The sequence below is a fragment of the Protopterus annectens genome, chromosome 9.part0 (genome assembly GCF_019279795.1).
Source record: "Protopterus annectens isolate FY-2018-M chromosome 9.part0, PAN1.0, whole genome shotgun sequence".
NCBI classification, from domain to species: domain Eukaryota; kingdom Metazoa; phylum Chordata; order Ceratodontiformes; family Protopteridae; genus Protopterus; species Protopterus annectens.
The window spans coordinates 369,436,732-369,457,309 of record NC_056743.1 but is presented as its reverse complement, the minus strand read 5'-3'; the positions used below and the strand labels follow the sequence as shown (position 1 = coordinate 369,457,309).

The window sequence follows — 20,578 nt, the reverse complement described above, 5'->3', positions numbered from 1 at the left end:
CTTAAATCAGGCCTGGAAACATCAAAGCCCTTTGCTTTGCTCCAAATTAAAAATCTCCTCCATTTATCAGCATAAACTTTCCTTGTACTAGGCCTTCTGGCCTCCAAAATAACATTCAAAACTTGTTGTGGAAGCTGCGACCCTCCTGGTTCTAGAACAGAATATACCAGGCTGTTAGATGCAGGGACTGAATCCTGACATTGAGGAAATGATTGCCCTCCTGTGACAAAAGGTGCAGAATCGAAGGCAAAGGCCATGGAGGCTCCCGTACTAAACTCCTCAGCAGAGGGTACCAGTGCTGTCGAGGCCAATCTGGAGCTATTAGAATCATGGAGTCTTGTCTGACCTTCAAGAGTACCTTGGGGAGGAGAGGCAGAGGCGGAAAGGCATAGACGTGAAGATTGCTCCAACTGAATGAAAGAGCATCTACTTTCCAAGCTGTGGGATGAAACATTTTTGTGCAAAACTTTGGCAACTGGAAATTTAGTGGAGAAGCGAACAGATCTATGTCTGGAGTTCCCCATATCACTGTCAATCTTCGAAATACATGAGGATCCAATTTCCACTCGTGGGGATCCACTATCTGTCTGCTCAAAACATCTGCTAAGGAGTTCTGTGCTCCTGGTAGAAACCTTGCCTGAAGATTGAGGTGCAAAGTGAGAGCAGTCTCCCACAAAATCATTGCTTGCCTGCAAAGAGGGTACGAATGGGTTCCCCCTTGCTTGTTGATGTACCACATGACAGTTGTGTTGTCTGTTAGAATCAACACTTGCCCTGGGTGAAGTAAATCCTTGAAAGCCATCAATGCAAATTGGACTGCTAACATTTCCTTCAAGTTGATATGTAAATGTTGAAGTCTGGCAGGCCACGTGTCTTGAACTCATTTTCCGTTGAGGTGTGCTCCCCAAGCCTTGTCCGAGGCATCTGTCGTTAAAATCTGACTCGCCTCTGGTCGGGTCACAGAGAGTCCCTTGTTTAGGTGACATTCCTGAGCCCACCACAAAAATTCCTTTTGAATGCAAGGTATTATTTGAATGACAGTGTCCAGATCTTGGCAGTGTTGTGTCCATACATTTTTGAGATACCATTGTAGCTTCCTCATATGCAGTTTGGCATTGGGAAGCACCAGAATACAAGATGCCATGAACCCCAAGGCTTGAAGGACTGTCCTTGCAGTCAGCCTGGACCGTAGAGACAATTGATGGAAGTAAAGAGTAAGGTTCTTTTGCTTGTCCGGGGTCAAAAAAGCCATCTGGGAAGCTGTATTCAGTCTCACACCCAGAAAGCACATTTCCTGAGAGGGTACTAGACTGGACTTTGTTTCGTTCACAGAATACCCTAGGCACATTAACACTGCCATCACATACTGTAGATGATGAAGAAGTTCGTCCTTGTCTTGAGCAAGAATCAGGCAATCGTCCAAATAAGGATAAATTTGTATTCCTCTTAACCGTAAGAAGGCTATCACTGGAGCCAGAACCTTTGTGAACACCCTGGGCGCAGTAGATAAGCCAAAGGGCAATGCAGAGAACTGATAATGTAAATTCCCAGCCCGAAAACGCAGGTACCTCCTGCAACTGGGCCTGATGAGAACATGAAGATAAGCCTCTTTGAGATCTAGAGTTACCATCCAGTGATCTTTGCCCAACCGAGGTAGAAGTTGTTGCAACGTCAACATTTTGAATTTTGGAATGTCCAGGTATGTGTTGAGGATAGATAAATCCAAAATCGGCCTCCAAGTGTTTCCTTTCTTTGGTACTAGAAACAGGCGAGAATAAAATCCTAGGCCCACTTCTGACAGAGGGACCTGCTGTATAGCCCCCATTTGAAGAAGTAAAGCAATCTGCTTGTGAGCCTCTACCCTTTGCTGAGGAGGAACGTCTGGCATGCCTTTGAAAGGAGGTAATGTATGGAAATAAAACTTGTAGCCTCGGTCTATAATGTCCAACACCCATTTGTCCTGGGTGACTAAAAGCCAGTTTTGCTTGAAGAGTGCCAACTTTCCTCCCAAAGGAGCTGCCGGACAGGCAGAATCTGGCATCTGAAAATGCAGGTCATTGGGCCTGTTTACGAAAGGACTGGCCCCTGCCCTCCCCTGTAGATTGTGCAGGTGAACTCCATGTTCTAGGCCTGAAAGTACTCTGAGCTCTGCCCCTACCACGTCTAGATCTACCCCTAGACTGTGAATCAGAAGGAGGATAAGCCCATCCCTTAGTAGGCCAATTCCTGCTAAACTTAGGAGGCTGCACCTGCAAAAAATCTTTAACAGTCTGCATAGACTTAGCCTTGTCTTCCATTTTCTTCAATACAGACTCCACCGGAGAACCAAATAAAACTTCAGACTGTAAAGGAGCATCCAAAATTCTAGTTTTAACATGATCTGACAAATTCTGATCCTTAAGCCAGGCGTGCCTGCGAATAACTGAACCAGTGGCAGCCACCCTGGAAGAAGCCTGTAAAGCATCGAAACCACACTGCAAAGAATGCTTACCCACCTGTTCAGAGGCATGTACCAAATCCTGTAATTCTTTACACTCTATGCCCTCTGCCAAAGCATCCACTTTAGATTTTAGTTGAGTAAGGAGAAAATTCTGAAACTTCAACATATGAAACTGGCAATTCAAAGCCCTCATTGCTAAAGTGGAAGAGGTATACACTTTCTTACCCCATCTATCCAAAGCTCTAGCATCTTTATCCATAGGAACTGGATTCTTTACAACAGAAGCCCTGACACCCTTAGGTCCCTGGCTAATAGTTTCTGGGTCAGCCCTTGGACTCTTATACAGATATTTATGAGCCTCAGGTACCCTGTAATACCTGTCTGGCTTAACTGGCGCAGGAGGCAGAGAGTCAGGATTAAGGGAAGCCTCGGAGAAAACGTCCTGAACAACATCCAAAACAGGAGGTATAGCCAAGGGCCTATGTTGTGGTAAAAACAAAAATGTCCTAAGCCTCTTACGGGAATCTGAGAAATCCTGACCTTCCCATTTAAAATACTCCCTCATAGAATGCAGGGTTTCTGAAAAAGAAAAATCCTCTGGAGGAGAAGCAGAAGGAGTGGAATCCTCTGCGTCTGAATCAGAATAAGGAGGAAAATCCTGAATGTCTTCAGCCGAAGACGCTGAGTAATCTGAAGCCTGCTCCTAACTTTCCACCTCTGGCTCTACCCTAGGTCTCTTATCAGGAGGGGGCATAGAACCTCTGATTAAAGAAATTAAATCTTCTGCCATTTTAAGCATGTGTTTTTTAGGCACACATCCTGCAGAACTGGGACTGACACCCGTGGAAGGCAAACCAGGCCTGCCTTTGGAAGGAGCCTTAGAGATAGAAGGAGAAGGCCTAACCACCTTAGGCAAGAAGGGAGAACAACAACTTGGGAGGCCCCCTCAGCCTGACCTGACTCCTGAGAGGCCACATCTTGCAAAATTAAAGCCTCCCCCTGAGACTCAACTGAAACCTCGGCCGGATCCACAGATTCCACCGTAGTTTCTAAAGAACCGGCGTCCGGAACGGACGACTCATCCTGCCTGGACTTTAAAGATTTTTCTTTGCGCTTCTTCCCGGTAGCGGGCGTCGGAGGATCCGACGGCATATTATAATTACACCGCTTACCGAAGACAAGCCTAGCGCAATCTAACCTACGTTTAATGGTGCGCTTATTAAACCTAGCACAAAAGTGACACCCGACTACGTCGTGCTCAGGTCCCAAACAAGGAATACAAAGAGAGTGGTAATCCCTATGCGGTATCTGTTTCCCACAAGAAATACAATTATTCACTTTTTCTGACATCCGGAATTAACTGAGGCAAGAAAAAACAAAAATATTCCCCAACGGGGTACTTAGCCCAACTTGGTTTCGGTCTGAAACTCAGCATACGAAAATTTCAGAACGCCGAACGGCACTTGCAAACGCTGCTTCTGCATCGGACCACGCGGCAAAAAAGACTGAGGATATGACGTCGGTCATGCGCTTTAATACCCTGACGCTCTGATGTCAGATCTGAGCGCCCATGACCGACGTCAGCCTAATACTTTGGTATTCGGGCCGACCGAGGACAGCGGACTACCCATATGTAAGGACTGCAGCAATGTGAGTTGAAGAACATCTCATATTTAGTGTTTAAGGCGCCTTGCCTTAAGGTAAGGAACTAATGAGGTACAGCAATTCAAACCAGGATATCTATCTGCTTGCAATTTAGTGATCCATTGTTGTTCTAATTCTTCAGTGTGGTTTTCTACATCACCACCTCTGTTTGTCCTTACTATTTGTTGTAAGATTAAAAATTTAAAACAATGACTACTGTCTGTATTCAGGACATGATTAGCTAGAGCATTTGATTGCTTCTGGTTCCGTATGTCCCGTATATGTTCTAACATTCTTTCTTTAAAACTCCTATTTGTTTTGCCTACATAATAGGCATGGCATGCTTGGCAAAAACAAAAATAAACAACATCGACACTTTTACAATCATAGTAATTCTCCGTATAAAGTTTAAAACATTTCACAGGATGAATGTACTCATTTTTAGTGTAGACATGCTGACAAGCAGCACAATTCCTGCACAGGAAGGTGCCCTGTCTGTTTGAGAGATTTTTTCTAAAAGACTGATGTTCTCTATTACACAGCTGCTGCTTTAAAGACACATTATTTCTAAAACTGAAGTTTGGGGTGTCACCAACTGTGGAAACCAGACCTGGTATTTCATGTAATAAATGCCAATTCTTTTTAATAATTTCCCTATACTTACTGATGTCACTTGCAAATCTAAACACTATTCTAAACTTATTTCTATCAATACTTGTATCATAAGGTATACTTGTATCAGCACTATAAGAGCTCATGTATGGTTTACATCTTGTAGATCTCAATTTCCATGCATCTGCTATCACTCTAGTGATTTCTGAGCTAGAATAGCCTCTTGTTTGGAATTCGTCTTGTAACTTATTTAAAGCAACTACTGCCTCTTCATCATTATTATGTAGGCGTAGGGTTCTATAGACTTGTCCTTTGAGGACATTTCTAGGTATGTGTCTCGGGTGCATGCTTGACCTGTGAAGACAGACATTGGTTCTTGTGGGTTTGTGATAAATACTGGTTCTTATCTGCTTTAAATCAGTAAAGGTGACACTCACATCCAAGAAATCAACACATGTATCAGAAAAAGTAAAAGTAAACTTCAAAAAGTCTGTAGTACTATGCAGGTAATCAATGAAATTACTGATATTTTCACCATGCCCTTTCCACAAGACAAAAACATCATCCACGAAACGGACGTACCAGAGAATGTAGCCAAAAAATGGGTTATCATCTGACAAAACATATTGTTCTTCCCATCGTACTAGTGATAGATTGGCGTAGCTATTTGCACACGAAGTGCCCATAGCCACGCCAAGTAGAAAAAATTGATCCTGAAAAGTTACAATGTTATTTTCAAGTATAATCTCCAATAGTGCACAGACTGGCATAATCTTATTAGTAGTCGGCTTCTTATTCATATCGAGGAATTCTCTTATTCTATCAATACCCCAAACATTTGGAATACTAGTAAAAAGAGATTCAATGTCCATGGTAAGGAATACAAATTCTTCATCATTATCAATGGTTTCCATTCTATTTTGCAACCGCTGTAAAAACATTTTTGTCTCTCTAAGAACTGTATAACAACTATCCAAGAACTCATGTAAAATGCCTTCTACATAAATAGATAGAGGCTCAGTGCACCATCCTGCTCCTGATACGATGGGCGTAAAGGAGGAACCGTGGGATGTTTATGGATTTTAGGGAGTCCATAAATCCTAGGAACTAGAGGTTTTTGTACTGAAAAATAATTGAATAAGAATTCATCAATTAATCCTGTAATCAGTAAATCAAACACTAAAAAAGACACTTTATCAGTGATAGCAATTACAGCTGTTTTTGTCAGCATTTGATAGGTACAAGTATCTAATAGCAAAACCTTCATCTGGTTAACATATAAATCTTTGTCCATTAATACAATTTTACCACCTTTATCTGCTTAACAATAATAATAATTACAAGCAGATAGATATCCTGGTTTGAATGGCTGCACCTCATTAGTTCCTTACCTTAAGGCAAGGCGCCTTAAACACTAAATATGAGTTTTTTATATATTTTTTATTGTACTATTATGGTTATATGTGCACAAAATGTGTGTGTATATGTACATATATATATATATATATATATATTTTTTTTTTAATAACCATCAGGGATGACATTCCCCCTTTTTTTAAATATTATTGTGTGTAAATACACACCTTTCTATAAATTTTATGCATTTTTCTTATGGATATCGATATATGTTCTTATGTTAGTGGAGTAATATCTCTTTAAATTGTGATGTCATACTTATTGTCCTAGTATTTAACCAAGCTTCAGTTGTAGTGATGTGGTCTGATGAAGCAACATTAAGTTGTGAAAGCGCTTACCGTTTGTCTTCTGCAATAAAGTACAGTGACTGATTTCCAGTGTGTAACTTTGGTGCCTTAATTTACTTTTGCTGTTGTTGTGTGTTTTTGGCACCTCAGTGTACCTGCAGCCGTTTGGTTTTTGCATCTTCAGAAGAGGAATACTCCTCTGTTAAATCATTATCCAGAATTTTACTTAATGAATGGACTCTCTGAAGATGCTAAGTTGTGGATTAGAAATAAGATTCCTGGCCATTCAGAAAAAAGAAAGAGGGAGAAGTAGAATCCCTGGCCACATTATGAAGTACAGACTATGGTTCTTCTTTAGAGTGATGTCTGGATCTGTCACAACAGCTCTGCAGATATTGCTTTATCTCGATGCACAGCTCATTCAATGAGACTATATAACTCTAAGCTATGGCCATTCACATCCATAACATACTAGTCTTTCAACATGGCTCCTCCAGACAAGGAAGATGTCAGATTTAGGTAGCATTCAATACGGCAGTTGCTAGGTTAGAAAACTCAGCAACATGAGACATCGGGGAAATATGGAGTGGGTGAGCATGTGTGTGTAGGGGAGTGCAAACTGCCTGATGCTTTAGGGCACTACTCAGTCTGAACGACAGCTTTAGCAGGTCATCCTAGAGGAGATGCTGGCCTGGCATGGTAAATGATGAAGACAAGGAGAGCGCAAAATAGCAACTGCTAAAGAAGACTTGGCCACAGAGTCACCAATAAGTGTACGGTCACCTCTAAACGGTATATAGATAGCCCAGCAAAAAAACAGCTTCACCATCAATGAAAACAGCTCCACACCATCAATGAAAGTATCTCCACAACGCCAAAATAAGTGTAGTTCATTTATTACGAAACAAAACAGTGAGTCAACACTAATTGAATAAAAACGGTTAAGCGCTTTCACCCATAAAAAATGGGCTTCTTCAGAACACCATGACAGTTACAAAGACGCTTAAAATTACATTTTTGGCGCCAACAACTGCTAATTAAAACATTTCCTTTCCTGTGTGTTAAAGCAATATTACCATTCTAGAAAACCAGTCCCTGCCTATAAAATTACATATACCCAAATCTTTAAAAAAATAATAAAAACGTGTAAATAAATCTTAAAAAATGCTGACACTATAAAATATAATGTTACAATATGTGCGTGCTCAGCCTACTACTATTAAATAATCCCTGCGTTTCGTTGCTACATAATCATCCAGCAGAAACTGTTGCAAAAAGTAACTATTGCAAAACAAATAATCTGTTGTTGTCCTGAAAACATGCTGGGGATTAAATAATACACGTTAAATTGTACAAAACATCATAATGCTGTAAACAATTGTACATTAAATAAGCATTTAATCAATTATTATATTCACGCACACTATATGTTAAAATATGTGATGTTATATGGGTTGGTTTGTCATAATAATTAATAATAAATAATAATTGATTCCACGCATTGTGGAGATACTTTCATTGATGGTGTAGAGCTGTTTTCATTGACGGTGAAGCTGTTTTTTTGCTGGACTATCTATATACCATTTAGAGGTGACCGTACACTTATTGGTGACTCTGTGGCCAAGTCTTCTTTAGAAGACAAGGAGAGGTCAGAACACCTCATCATTACTGAGAATCTGCTTCCTCATCTAGGAGCCCTCAACAAGATCCTGGAAGGGCTGGATGAAATAACTCTTCTCAGAAAGGGGCAGCCAAAATGACCTACCTGGGCTCTTCTTTGAGGAAGGAAATATCACGGCATACCATCTTGTGCAGGCAAATATCTGACCGGTTACCCCATGCCATATCATCAGCTCACCCAAAACAGCACTGAAACAGATTGTAGCCCACCACTGAATTGATGGGATACAGTCTTCCAATGGATCCTCCTTGAACCGAGACTCAAATAGCATAAAGGAGGATTTCAGCATCTGGAGGGCCTCTGGGGCTAATTTTTTTGTGTCTGTGTATCGGGGAAGGAGGGGAGGAGAGCAGACTTGCTGCTTTTTTGTGAGCAGTTAGCCTCACTGCATTTTCTGGACTTGCCTAAAACTCATCTGTTGAGGGCATTTCTGACTGGCTATTGTCTGTTTTGCAAATCTATTAAAAAAGGAATGTTGTGGAGGACAAGAATAATTCAAGTACAATCCCTTTTATTTCACGTCATGGCCTCAGTAGTACACTGATGCAGTCAGATTAATTCCATCTACTGTTTCAAAAAAGGAGCAGCAAGAAAGGAGAGTGGAACAGGATCCAGCTGCACTACCTGGCCCAGCAACCATTACATGCTTAGAAGCACACCTCCTGCTCAATTCCAACTAATCATACTCAACTGTCAATCAAACTAAAAGCAAGCACTCTGTTTTTATTAATCTGATGTCTCTACTAAGGGTAAGCACCTTGCTCTAGTCTCATTATCATGTACTGCTTGTTTATTTTTGCACAGCTTTGGCTACTGTTGTGTTGCTCTTTAATTCAGTCATTGCTTTTTAAGTACCACATCATACCGTTTGAGTAATCCAGTTGTTGATATCTCATTACCAGTTTTTATCTTGGACAGTGACATACTGCTGCACCTCTATCATTTGCGAACAGAAAAAGAGTTTTCCAGACTAACTGCTGCCATCAGATACCCTGCAGTCAGTTCTTGACTGTTTGCAACGGACTCTGAATGAACTTGTTTCACATCATCATTATATTTACTACAGGACCAACTGCGGAAGTTTTGATACAGTGGTTTCTTTTCTACAACAACCTGTTCAGTGTGGTGGATTTCAATTATTACAAGAATACTTTTCCTTCCCCTTGCACCTCCACACTGTCATTAGCACCCCAATGAGATGACCAATAGCCAGTGTTACTCTGCTTGTGTCCCTTGCACTCTAGTAGAAGTCAGAGCTGATAACAGCTACACGTTACATGTGTACTGTAGCCAGACAAAGCTTAGAAACTCTCGTTCAAAATCATAACACTGGAGCTGCAGAAACTTAACTCCCCTTAAAACTGAATGAACATTGGAATCATAATGGACATGCCTCCTTTAATAGGGAGGCTGTAATTATATTCTGCTCTAATAAAACTGTGGATCCTTGCACATGTGCAAGCTTGTGATAAATATATGATGTACTTATTGAGTATATATTATTTCTGAACACTCAACCATCCTGAATTGTGTTAAAAATGTACAAATGTCAATGGATATTAGGACACTCGATTTTTGGACAAACTTGTGTGGCATGGACCAACTATTAATTGATTTGTAATAGTTGCAACCTTAAGTAGCTATGATGTGTACCTTCTGGAAAGGATGTCATAGTCCACTGACACTGATTATAACCTGTGGTTTACACTGACAATGGGTAACGACTGAAATACTGACATAACTTTAGAACTGAAAAACATAGCTTGAGCCTCTTCTACTTTGAAAGTACTTAACCACAATTTGACATTAAAAGGAATGTTCATGACTCAAAAATACGTCTTGTATCACCAGATATGACGCAATTAATCCTGAGTGGAGTAAAAGTACAAGCAAAAACTCCACATGTATTAAGGTGGGACTATTTGATCCTGTAAGTGACTTCTTATTACAATTACAGGATGATGGATTAAGCAACTCTCTCTGCCAAATACAGTTCAACTTACCTGCTAACAGGCATCCTGGTGCTGTACCAGACTGTTTTTTTGTCACTTTTGCCTCTTCCAGCTGGGCAAACCCACTCCATTTGCCCTCACTGCGCTCAGGCTCACTCCGCTCTAATACCCTACCCTATTCCCACCCACCCCCATTTCAATTACATTTAGTTGACCTGCCACACCTACCCACCCATCCACCAATCACACACCTCTTCCTCCACACTCCACCCACTCATCTCATCAGCTATCAGACACACAACCATTTTCATTACTACCACACACTCCGCCCCTCCCTCTCCTCTTATTCCCACCTCATCTCACTTCCTGACTCTACACCCTTCCATTAAGCCCACCTCCCACCACTCATAACTGCCCACATCCTACATTCAGGAATTTAAGCCACATATTTATACTCGCATAAGACCTACATTATCTTTAAACTCCTGCAGTCCTACCTATACACCCCACCCTCACTCTCACTTACCACTCACCCTAACCTTCCCTCATTAAACACTACACAGCTAAGTCTCTTATATTCAACATCTTTCTCCTCAGATTTACTTTCTACCTCTCTCTCTCCTTCTAAGACTATCATCATTTCACACACACTACCTCCCCCACACTCCCCCTTCTACATCACCCCACATTCACACCCTCCGCAGCTATACTGCAATCTGTTCTAGTCTTTATGGAACTGATACAATCTTACAAAAGAAACTGAATCTCCTCTCTACACAACACAGCCTTCCTTGCTACCATGTCCAGAAATACTTCTGTAACCCAAAAAAAGCCCCCTACGTAGTACTTTCCCAATTTTCTGTAATCTAGTCTTGTGTGGTGATATACATCCTAACCCGGCCTTTCTCCCCCACTCAAAATTCCCCCAACTCCAAATAAATCCCTAAAATTCACCACAATTAATCTCCAAAGCATTAGAAATAAAATTCCTCAACTGCATGCATGGTTGAGTCAACATAAACTGGATTTTACTGCCATCACTGAAATAAGGCTAAACCATATATCAATGATTCTGAATTTATACCCCCAAACTACTCCTGCATCAGAGCTGACAGACTTCCTAAAAAGGTGGAGGCATTGCCTTACTATAGCAAAGCACCTTTAAAGTAATTCCATATTCTAAACCAATTCCTTTCTTTTCCACTGCAGAGCTGCTTGTTATCTTTATAAAACTTAACTGCAAAAGCCTTTGCATCATAGTCATATACATCCCCTCAGGTAGCAATACTCGTATGCTAGAAGAAATTCTTGCCTGGGGAATCAACAACATAAAAAATGAAACTATTATTCTAAGCAATGTTAATATCAACTGGCTAGATATCTCCAATAATAACCTCTCTACTAATATCAACATTCACATTTCTACTCTGCTAATCTGACATTTCCAGACCTGACAATAACAAAAACAAAGGCTCAATTTTGGACTGGATCTTGGTTTCTGACTTGACAAAATTTCTTCCACCGGCACACTCCCTTACAGTATTAGTGACCTCTAGCATTCATAACACATAAGCCCACCTCTATACCAAACATACACCAATAGAGATATACCAGAGATCTATCCCACTTCTCTCAAAATACCCTCAGTGACATACTACAGAAAACTAACTGGAGCCCACTTAAATTTCTTCCACTTAATGAAGCTGTGGAATTCTTTAATTCTACACTTCTCAGGATTCTAAATAGTCTTGCCCCACTCCGTCTAAAAAGAATCAAAGCAAAACATGCTTGCTAGCTTGCAAAGTCCACAAAGCAAATTATGTTAGTGATAAAGCCTGGAAAGTCTGGCAAAAAAACAAAACACTTTCCAACCTCATGCAATACAAACAACTTTGCAATCAGGCTAAACGCTTAGTTGTTAAAAACAAAAAAAGATTACTTCCAAGTTATCCAAGACCAGCACAGACAAAACCCCAAAAAATTCTGGGGAGAAATCAACTCCCTACCTCACCCAGGAACTAACAATATCCCATGCCCAAACCCAGAAAAAAAATCTCTCAGAGCTAGCCTCATTCTTTAATACATACATTATTGACACCATTGCCAAACTTACTACCACATTCCCACACATCAAACCAGACCCACAAGTAATACCATCAGTAAATACCCCGTCAAATCCTCTGCTTATTTTCTCACCATCACCCATTCCCACATCCACCATTCAAAAACTTCTTCATAAACTAAAACCATGTACCAAGGGTCCAGATAACTTACCTGCAGAATACTTACAACTAGCAGCCTCCTTAACTGCATATCCTATCAGCATCCTCCTCAACAGGCCCATTCAAGAATCTTGTATACCTGATATCTGGAAGAAAGCATTTGTTCCCCCTCTTCATAACTGTAGCAACAACTCCATCTCAAACTTCTGTCCTATAGCCACTCTTTCCCCCATCTCTAAAATACTAGAGATGTGCATTCATACTCAGCTCCTAAGTCATCTGATAAAACACCAGATCCTTTCCCCCACTCAACATAGCTTTAGGCCCGGACACAGCATCAACACTGCCCTCATTTCCTTCTTGGACACAATAAACAGAGCTTGAGATGCCTTATCCTTAGTCTCTGCACTTTTTCTTGATTTATCAAAGGCATTTGACACTATTTCCCACTCCCCACTGCTTACTAAACTCTCTAACCTTGGCATATCTTCCCTCACCCTACAATGGTTTACTAACTATCTCAGCAATAGGCAGCAATCATCATTACAAACACAGGTATTCCCAATGTTCAATTATGGGTCCCCTCCTATTCAGTATATTTGTCAATAACTTTCCAATATGCAGATGACTCGACTATCATCTGCTCTTCTAAATCGGCCACAGTATTACAGTGTCATACCCAAGAAACATTTACCTCCACGAATCCTGGATGTCTCAGAACCATCTCACCCTTAACCCCAATAAAACAAAACTCTTAATATGGACCTCCATAAACTCTAGCCCTGTTGACAAGTCACTAATTACTGTTTGTTCCCATAACAACACAATCATTGAAGTTGTCCCTAGTATCAAATTGCTAGGTGTCATCATTGATGAGAAATTAACTTGACCTTTATAGTCACAGCAACATAAAAAAAAAAAACATCAAAAGTTATGTGCCCTTCATAGACACAATTATTTCCTTAGCCTCTCTGCTAAAAAGGCCCAGGCCTCATCCTTCCTGGTTCCAACTCTTCTATATGGTGCTCCCATCCTCACCAATCTACAATCCTCCTTTTGCTACAACAAAATCGCTAAATTTGTTACAAATGAAAAACTTTCTACCCACCACTGCTCCTCTCTGCTTCAACTTAATTGGCTGGAATTCCTCACCATCTTAATTATCTACAATTAACTACAGCCCACAATATACTCTTCCAATCAGAAACCTGCCCTTCTCTCTCCCCTCCATACTGATCATGTACCATCCTAATCGCTACCTCAGGTCTGAAACCAAAATATTACTGTCTGTTGAGAAACCCAAGCTCTCAGCCGGCCAAATGTCATATTCTCATGCTGTTTCCAAGTCACGGAATAATCTCCCTTCTTCACTCAGAACTATCAGCAAACCGTCCTTCTTTAAAAAATCTCTCAAATTACATCACTCTTCTCACTCATGCACCTCAACAAATAACCCCAACACCTGACTTCTGTCTCTGGAGTCTCAACCTTAACCAATCAACTAAGAATATCTCCTCTCCTTCTCTCTACCATACTGACTCCTTGCTGCCACTTTAACTTGACTCTTCCTCCTTTAGCCCTTCTGTCACCTCCTTTCTACCCTGAAGTCAACTCTCCTTTGCTAAGAACTCTGTAAATATATTTATACTCATGTGTTATTTTGAATGCATGCCATCTTTACTTCCATATTTATACCCGATTGTAAACATTATCACTATTACTTTCTTTAAACGTGAAAGTACTTTATTCTATGCATTAACATTTTTACTTTTGTATGTAATTAAGAATCATTTGCATGTAAATTAATGAAATTGAAAATACTGCTCAAAAATCTTTGTTCTATGTATTAACATAGAATGTAAAGAAATCCCAATCCCTCCAAGTTACACACTCTAGGGACCTAACCCTTGTCACCACAATAAACAGAACATGCTGGAGGGCTAGATTCCTGTCTCAGAGACTTCCCATACTCTGAAACAAACTACCTATCTATATCAAACAAAGCTCCTCATTAGCACTCTTCAAGAAAAATCTTGATGATTGGATGGGAGATAGGAAATTCACCCCGGGGATCACTTCTGTGGCTCTACTTGACAGGGGCACAGGAAAATAATTTTCTTGGGTGGCAAAAGCCAGGGTACCGTTTTGGCTAGGCTTATATAGGCGCTAGGGCCAATAGCCTAGTACCTACCTATGAACATTTTTACTTTTGTATGTAATTAAGGCTCATTTGCATGTAATTAATGAAATTGAAAGTACTGCTTGAAATACTTTGTTCTATGTATTAACATTTTTACCTTTGTATGTAATTAATGAAGAGCTTTTCTCCCCGGGCCTCCACTGAAAATGGGCTCTTTCTAGGCCCAATGGATTTTCCCGGTTAACAAATGCAATAAATAAATCATTAGTGTTTTTTTCTGTGGGATATAAATAGGGAATGCCTGAGCACAGTTTTGAAATTCCAAAAGCTAATTTGCTGCTAGCTTGCAAAAAGAAATAAAAATGACAATTTCAATCAAGATTAGGCCATTTTTTTGATTTTCAGCCTTATTCCATTAGAATAGACAATGATATGTAATGGTACAGAAAATGTCTAACTGATGGCACAACCTGAATTTTGACATCTGATCTGGCACTCATGCTCTGCTTTTAGCATGCTACTGAGTTACATTTTAATCTTCCAAGAAAATTACATCCATGTCAGATGGATAGTGAGTATATACACACAGAATGAATTCTTGTCCATCATGCGGTCTTAGGCCTAAACACCTCAGCTGAGGTTATGTTTCCGTTAGGACAGGATGCTTTCTTCCTTAGTGCAGGCGATACTAGGGGTTAGGGGCAGTGGAGTTAGTTATAAGAAAGGTCTTTGAATTTTTGGTTCACTGAGTATATTTTTACATTATTGTTAAATACTTAGTAGTAGCTTTTTTAATGTTACTAGCTTACACAGTATTTATTCAGTTATAAGCTTTATATTGCTTTTTTACCTAGTGTGTGGAATCTACCCCCTATTTTTTTTAGCATTCCAAACGCTATTTACACTCTGCTGGATTACTCAATGTATGAAATGACGCAAATAAAAAATCTCATTGTGGGACATCCGCAGTATCCTAATTTCCCCCCAAAAAGAATTGTTTTGAGATATACTTGATGAAATGTACAACTGTTTACTCAGTACAGGAGACTTGCATGAAAGCAACACAATCTACTAAATATAAATGTAAATGGTTTCTCTGCATTTTTGCAGCTAGCAATATACCAATAAAATTGACATGGCAGTGCCGATCAAGAGAAATGTCTCTCTCGGAATTAACACTGCTATGGAAGACCAAGACAGAAACTGTATCATGCTTGTGCAACAAACAGCCCTATGCCTTTAGAGCACTAGTAAGAACTTCACTGTATGGTGATGGCCAGTCTTTACTAATATATCTGATCCAATAGTATCTTTTCATACCCATGACTTGCCATGCATTTGCCTTAGAGACTGAATGCAGCAAGTAAGATCTTAATCTCCTTTCAATAAAAAGATACTACTTTCTTATAAAAATGAGTTAAATTATTTATCTCAGACATACAGATCCCTGTATCCTGATGGTGCAGAATTTACTTCTCTCTCTCCACATATAGGGTGGTCAAGAATTAACTTGTTTTTGCTCTCCAAATGCTGGAATAGATATGATTTGGAATGCGTGACTTAATCATCTGGATTCGCCAATCAATTCCCAAGACATCTCTGTATTAAACTCTGCACACCCACAAGTATTAAATCTAATTAGAGACTCAATCCAGGGCAAGTAAAAGAAAATACAAATCACAATGAGATTCTGAGGTTACTGAATCTTCATTCTCAGAATGTCATGAGCAATAATGTACCATCTGACATTACAAGGGCAGTCCTTAAAGTTACCTTAAGGGGGATCCTATTTAGTAAAGCATCTTAAAGTAAGAAATGCAAAACTACAATAAACAATTTACTGTTAGAGATTACTCAACTGAACGAGCAGTTGCAGAAAAAATTCTTCAAGATATACAGCTCTAACTTTAGCTCAGACTGACTTAAAAACTTTTCAATACACTAACCAATCACATTGTGAGACAATTTTTGTTGAGTACGATGTATTGGCCAATGTTCCTATAAAAGCTTCTTGTATTGAAATGAACAATTCACAAAGCAAATGAAATGCTTTCTACACTACTTAAAAAATACCATATATGAATCCACAGCTGTAGGCAGGTCACCTGGCACCTACCCTCAACCGAAAGTTGAAGACACACACAAAAAGTTCCCGAATGAAGGGGACCCCCCCCCCCACCTCCAAAACAATCACTTGAGCAAGCTGCTGCCTACAGTTAATAACTCTAAGTAGCATTCATTAAAGAAGCTGCAATATCACCAGTGGCTTTTTATATGAAAGCCAGTACTGGACTTGTGTCCCATTTGCAGGTGATAGCACCCCTAACACCCTGCATCTAGGGCAGATGTCCCCTTCACTATCCTAGTTACAGCTGCCTATGACTCATCAAATCCTCACATTAAATTTTGTTTCAAAACTAGCTTCTTAATGTTTAATCCTACTAAAATCATAAATGATCTGATGGAAGCTTTGCAGGCTAATTTCTCTCTCTCTACGGAAAGCTTCTGAAGAATTTAGCCCTTTATAATAAGCTAAGGCACCTGGCCCAACTTGATTTGATGTTTCCTTTAAAAGAAGCTATAAAACATTATTATTCTCCAAAAGCTATTAATTACTAAAAAAATGAGTTTTTAGATCAATACATGACTTGGGCTAGAATAGTCTTTATACCCAGGACTGATAAGAATATTAAGGAGGTTGGGAGAGGGTTTTAAGATGTTAAGGACAGTGGCATTACCTGAATATTACAGTCATAATTTATGAAAGGGAGACAAACTCAACAAAATATTATGTTAAGTTTTTATTTTGTACCAAAATAATGAACAACAAACCTAATATACTGAAGGGTGTATTTGGTCTACATGCCAGTACAACATTTGATGGACACAATGTTCCTTTCTTTCTATGAAGTGCTTAAATATCTGACTTTCTTGGCTAACATATCAATGCCAATAGAACCACACGCTGAATCTGCCTCTACTAGACTAGCTGTCAATGGGAACAGCTCTCATCAGTTAAGATCTAAATTGGGACAAGAAAATGGTACCCCAATGTTTTAATCATCTCAGTATAAGCTTTTGTATAATGAAATAACAACAGTATTTGAACTGAGATGTACTCTGCATGAAGATAGAGAGAAATAATGCTGCAGGCTTAGCAATTATGGATGCAGCCATCATCAAAAAAACAGTATTTATAGTTGTGGCATGAAGGTTACTGGACTATGGTAATTTATCCAGAGCCTACCTCCCCTGATGAACTTTGACTGCATAAAAATAGCGCATTATGGGGACAAGATGTGTGTGGCATGGACAGCTGGCTTGAATGTAAGTGGTGGTGGACTGTGCTGTGTGTGTGTGTGTGGGGGGGGGGAGATACACTTGTTATGTAGTCTCTTACGGTATTTGCCAGGTGAGTACTAGTACTGGACTTTGTGAAATTCCTGTAAAACAAAGTGAACCCTGCCAAATCTTAATAGCCTTCCAGAAAAGCTTAGTCTGACAGGCCATGCAGAGCACACTTTTAATTAAGTAAGATGACAGATGTAACATTATGGTGAGAACATAACTTTTTATCTGATGATATCACTTGCATTCGTTCCTCAAATGATGGGACAGAGTCTCAGCTAGATGAACCTTGCTGGTCCCACACAAGGATATTTCGGAGTACTGCAGAGCCAAAAGCAACTCTGTTCCTAGAAACCAAATCTAATTTGTAATGAGCAATAAGGTATGACCATAGGACCAAGTGGCAGTTGAACACGTCATCTATGGAAGTTGTTGACCAAAAAAAACTGAGGATACAGCCAAATATCTTCTGGAATGAGCTCTAAGCGGGTTTAGGCAAAGGCAATCCTTTTTTACTAAAGACAAAAGATATGCAATCACTTAACCATTTGGCCAGAGTAACTTTAGAAACTGGCATGTCCAATCTGTAAGTGAGAAGGATGCAAACAACTGGTCCTGAAATCTTTTATACAATGGAGATAAAACCCAAGTTGTCGATGCACATCCAAAAGATAGAGCATGTATCCACCCTTATTTGAAAGGCTTGGAAAGAAAAATAGGAGGTTACTGACCTGGTTAATATTAGACACAGAAGCAAAAAAGATGAGTTAGTCCATAAGGAAGACCTGTCATCGGGGAAAATCAAGTAAGGAAGCTTGGATGAGAGAGCCTGGAGTTCAGATATTTGTCTAACTGATGGAATAGCAACTAGAAAATTAGTTTCCCAACACAAAAACTTAAGGTCTGTTTTGGCTGAAGGTTCGAAGGGACCTTGCATCAGACCTTGAAGCAAGATACTTAAATCCCCAAGGAGTAGTAGGATCCTTTACTGGAGGCCTAAGCAATAAGGTGTTTTAAGAAATGCTTTGCACAATCTAAATGAAGATAAGGAATAATTATTTTCACCAATATGGAAGTCTGAAATGGCAACCAAATGCACCTTAACAGTAGAAAAACTAGCCACTTCATTACAAATTGAAGTTAAAAAAAACTCAAGTGCAGCTGGTATAGGGGCAGAAAATGTGGTCCAAATCTCTCTTAAGGGCCCAGAAGGCAAATCTTTTCCATTTACTTCCACAAATTTTCCTAAAAGAATCCTTTTGAGAAGATAAACTAAAACAGACCAGGAAGGATAGCATGGACTGTCTAGCAATCAGTGGAACTGGAGAAACCTTGTGGTTAAGCTCAAGGCCTATTATGTCCGGATCTGTCATTTTTGTTGGCTGAGACAGGAGATCTGGACTGGGGTCTAGTATCCAGGGCAGATGCAGATGAGGCCACAGGAAAGGAAACCAAATTTGACAAGGCCAAAAAGTTGCAATAAGGATAACCATGCTCTTCAATCACTATTTTCTACAGAAATCTGGGGATAAGAGGTAACAGGGGGTAAAGCAGAGAGGAGACTGGAGGGTCAATCGTGAAATAAAGTACATCTCAGCAGTGACTCTCCCATTGGAGGAACCATGGCAAAGAACCTGCTACATGTTGTTGAGGGGAGAAGGAAAAAGGTCACAGCTTCGCTGGCCCTACTGACAGAAAATTCTCTACACCACTTTGACATTGAGACACCACTCATGAGGCATCAGAATGGGCCTGCTTAATTTGTCTGCAATCACACTGGTCTTCCCCAGAATGTGTGTTGCTTTGAGAAATCAGAAAAGATCATCCATTGTCACACTTTCATGCTTCTGGACATAGTGGGTAAGACTTGGTTCCTCCTCCTTTGTTGATCTACCAGACTAGAGACATACTGTCCGTCTGAAAAACAACTGTCCCAGAAGGGAAAGCGTCTTGAAAGGTCTGCAATGCAAGGAAGATGCTCTCATTTCCAGGACACTGATGTGTGCCTTGGCCTCTTCTGGGGACCATGTATCTTGGACTGTCCTTCCCAAGCAGTGCTCCCCCCACCCTAGTCAGGAGACTTCCATAGTCATTGTGGCCATGGCAGGGGGAAAAACACATGGATGGCCTTGGGAAACTTTGTTTGAGTGAAGCCATCAAAGATGATATTTTTTGCAAGACTGAGTGATCTTGAATGGGGAAAAAAAGGTTGTTGAAGAATATACCACTTCATGCATGTGAAACCTGGCTAAAAGAACCAAGTTGATAGCTGCTGCTGCCATGGATACTAAGACTTGCAAGATTAGTTGTGCTGGAAGAGAAGAGTGCAAGTTCACTTTCTTGACCTGGGATCTGAGTGCCTGAATTCTTGATGGAGGAAGAGAAGCTACCTGATTGACAGTGTTTAGATAAGCACCTATGAACTCCAGACTTTGCTTAGGTAAGAGTTGTGATTTGCTATAACTAACTGTGATGCCTAGGTGAAGACACAACTGAAGCAAGTAGTCCCCTGCTTATAGAGGTAGATTCCTGGTTGGCGCAGTTGGAAGCCAGTCTAGATACGGGAACACTCAATCTCAGGAGTTACAGTTTAGCTGCTACTACCACCATGCATTTGGTGAACACCTTGGGGTGGCTGTGGTGAGGCCAAAGGACAGTGTTCTGAACTGATAACGACTGACTCCTGAAAGTGTCAAAAGCACATATATGTTCTGGAGCTTCATTTTGATGTGACAGTATGCATCTTGAAGATCTACTGAGCACATCCAATCCTCTTTTCACAGCAAGGACAAAATGGACTGAACTGTGGCCATCCAGAACCTTGAATATTTCACGT

The 20,578-nt window shown here is 40.2% G+C and overlaps 1 protein-coding gene across 1 annotated transcript in view; it reads right to left on the bottom strand.

Annotated features, from left to right (window-relative positions):
* XPO7 (exportin 7) overlaps window positions 1–20,578 on the bottom strand; it is a 4,001,819-nt gene that overhangs the window by 401,056 nt on the left and 3,580,185 nt on the right. The gene's annotated exons all lie outside the window — the stretch shown is intronic.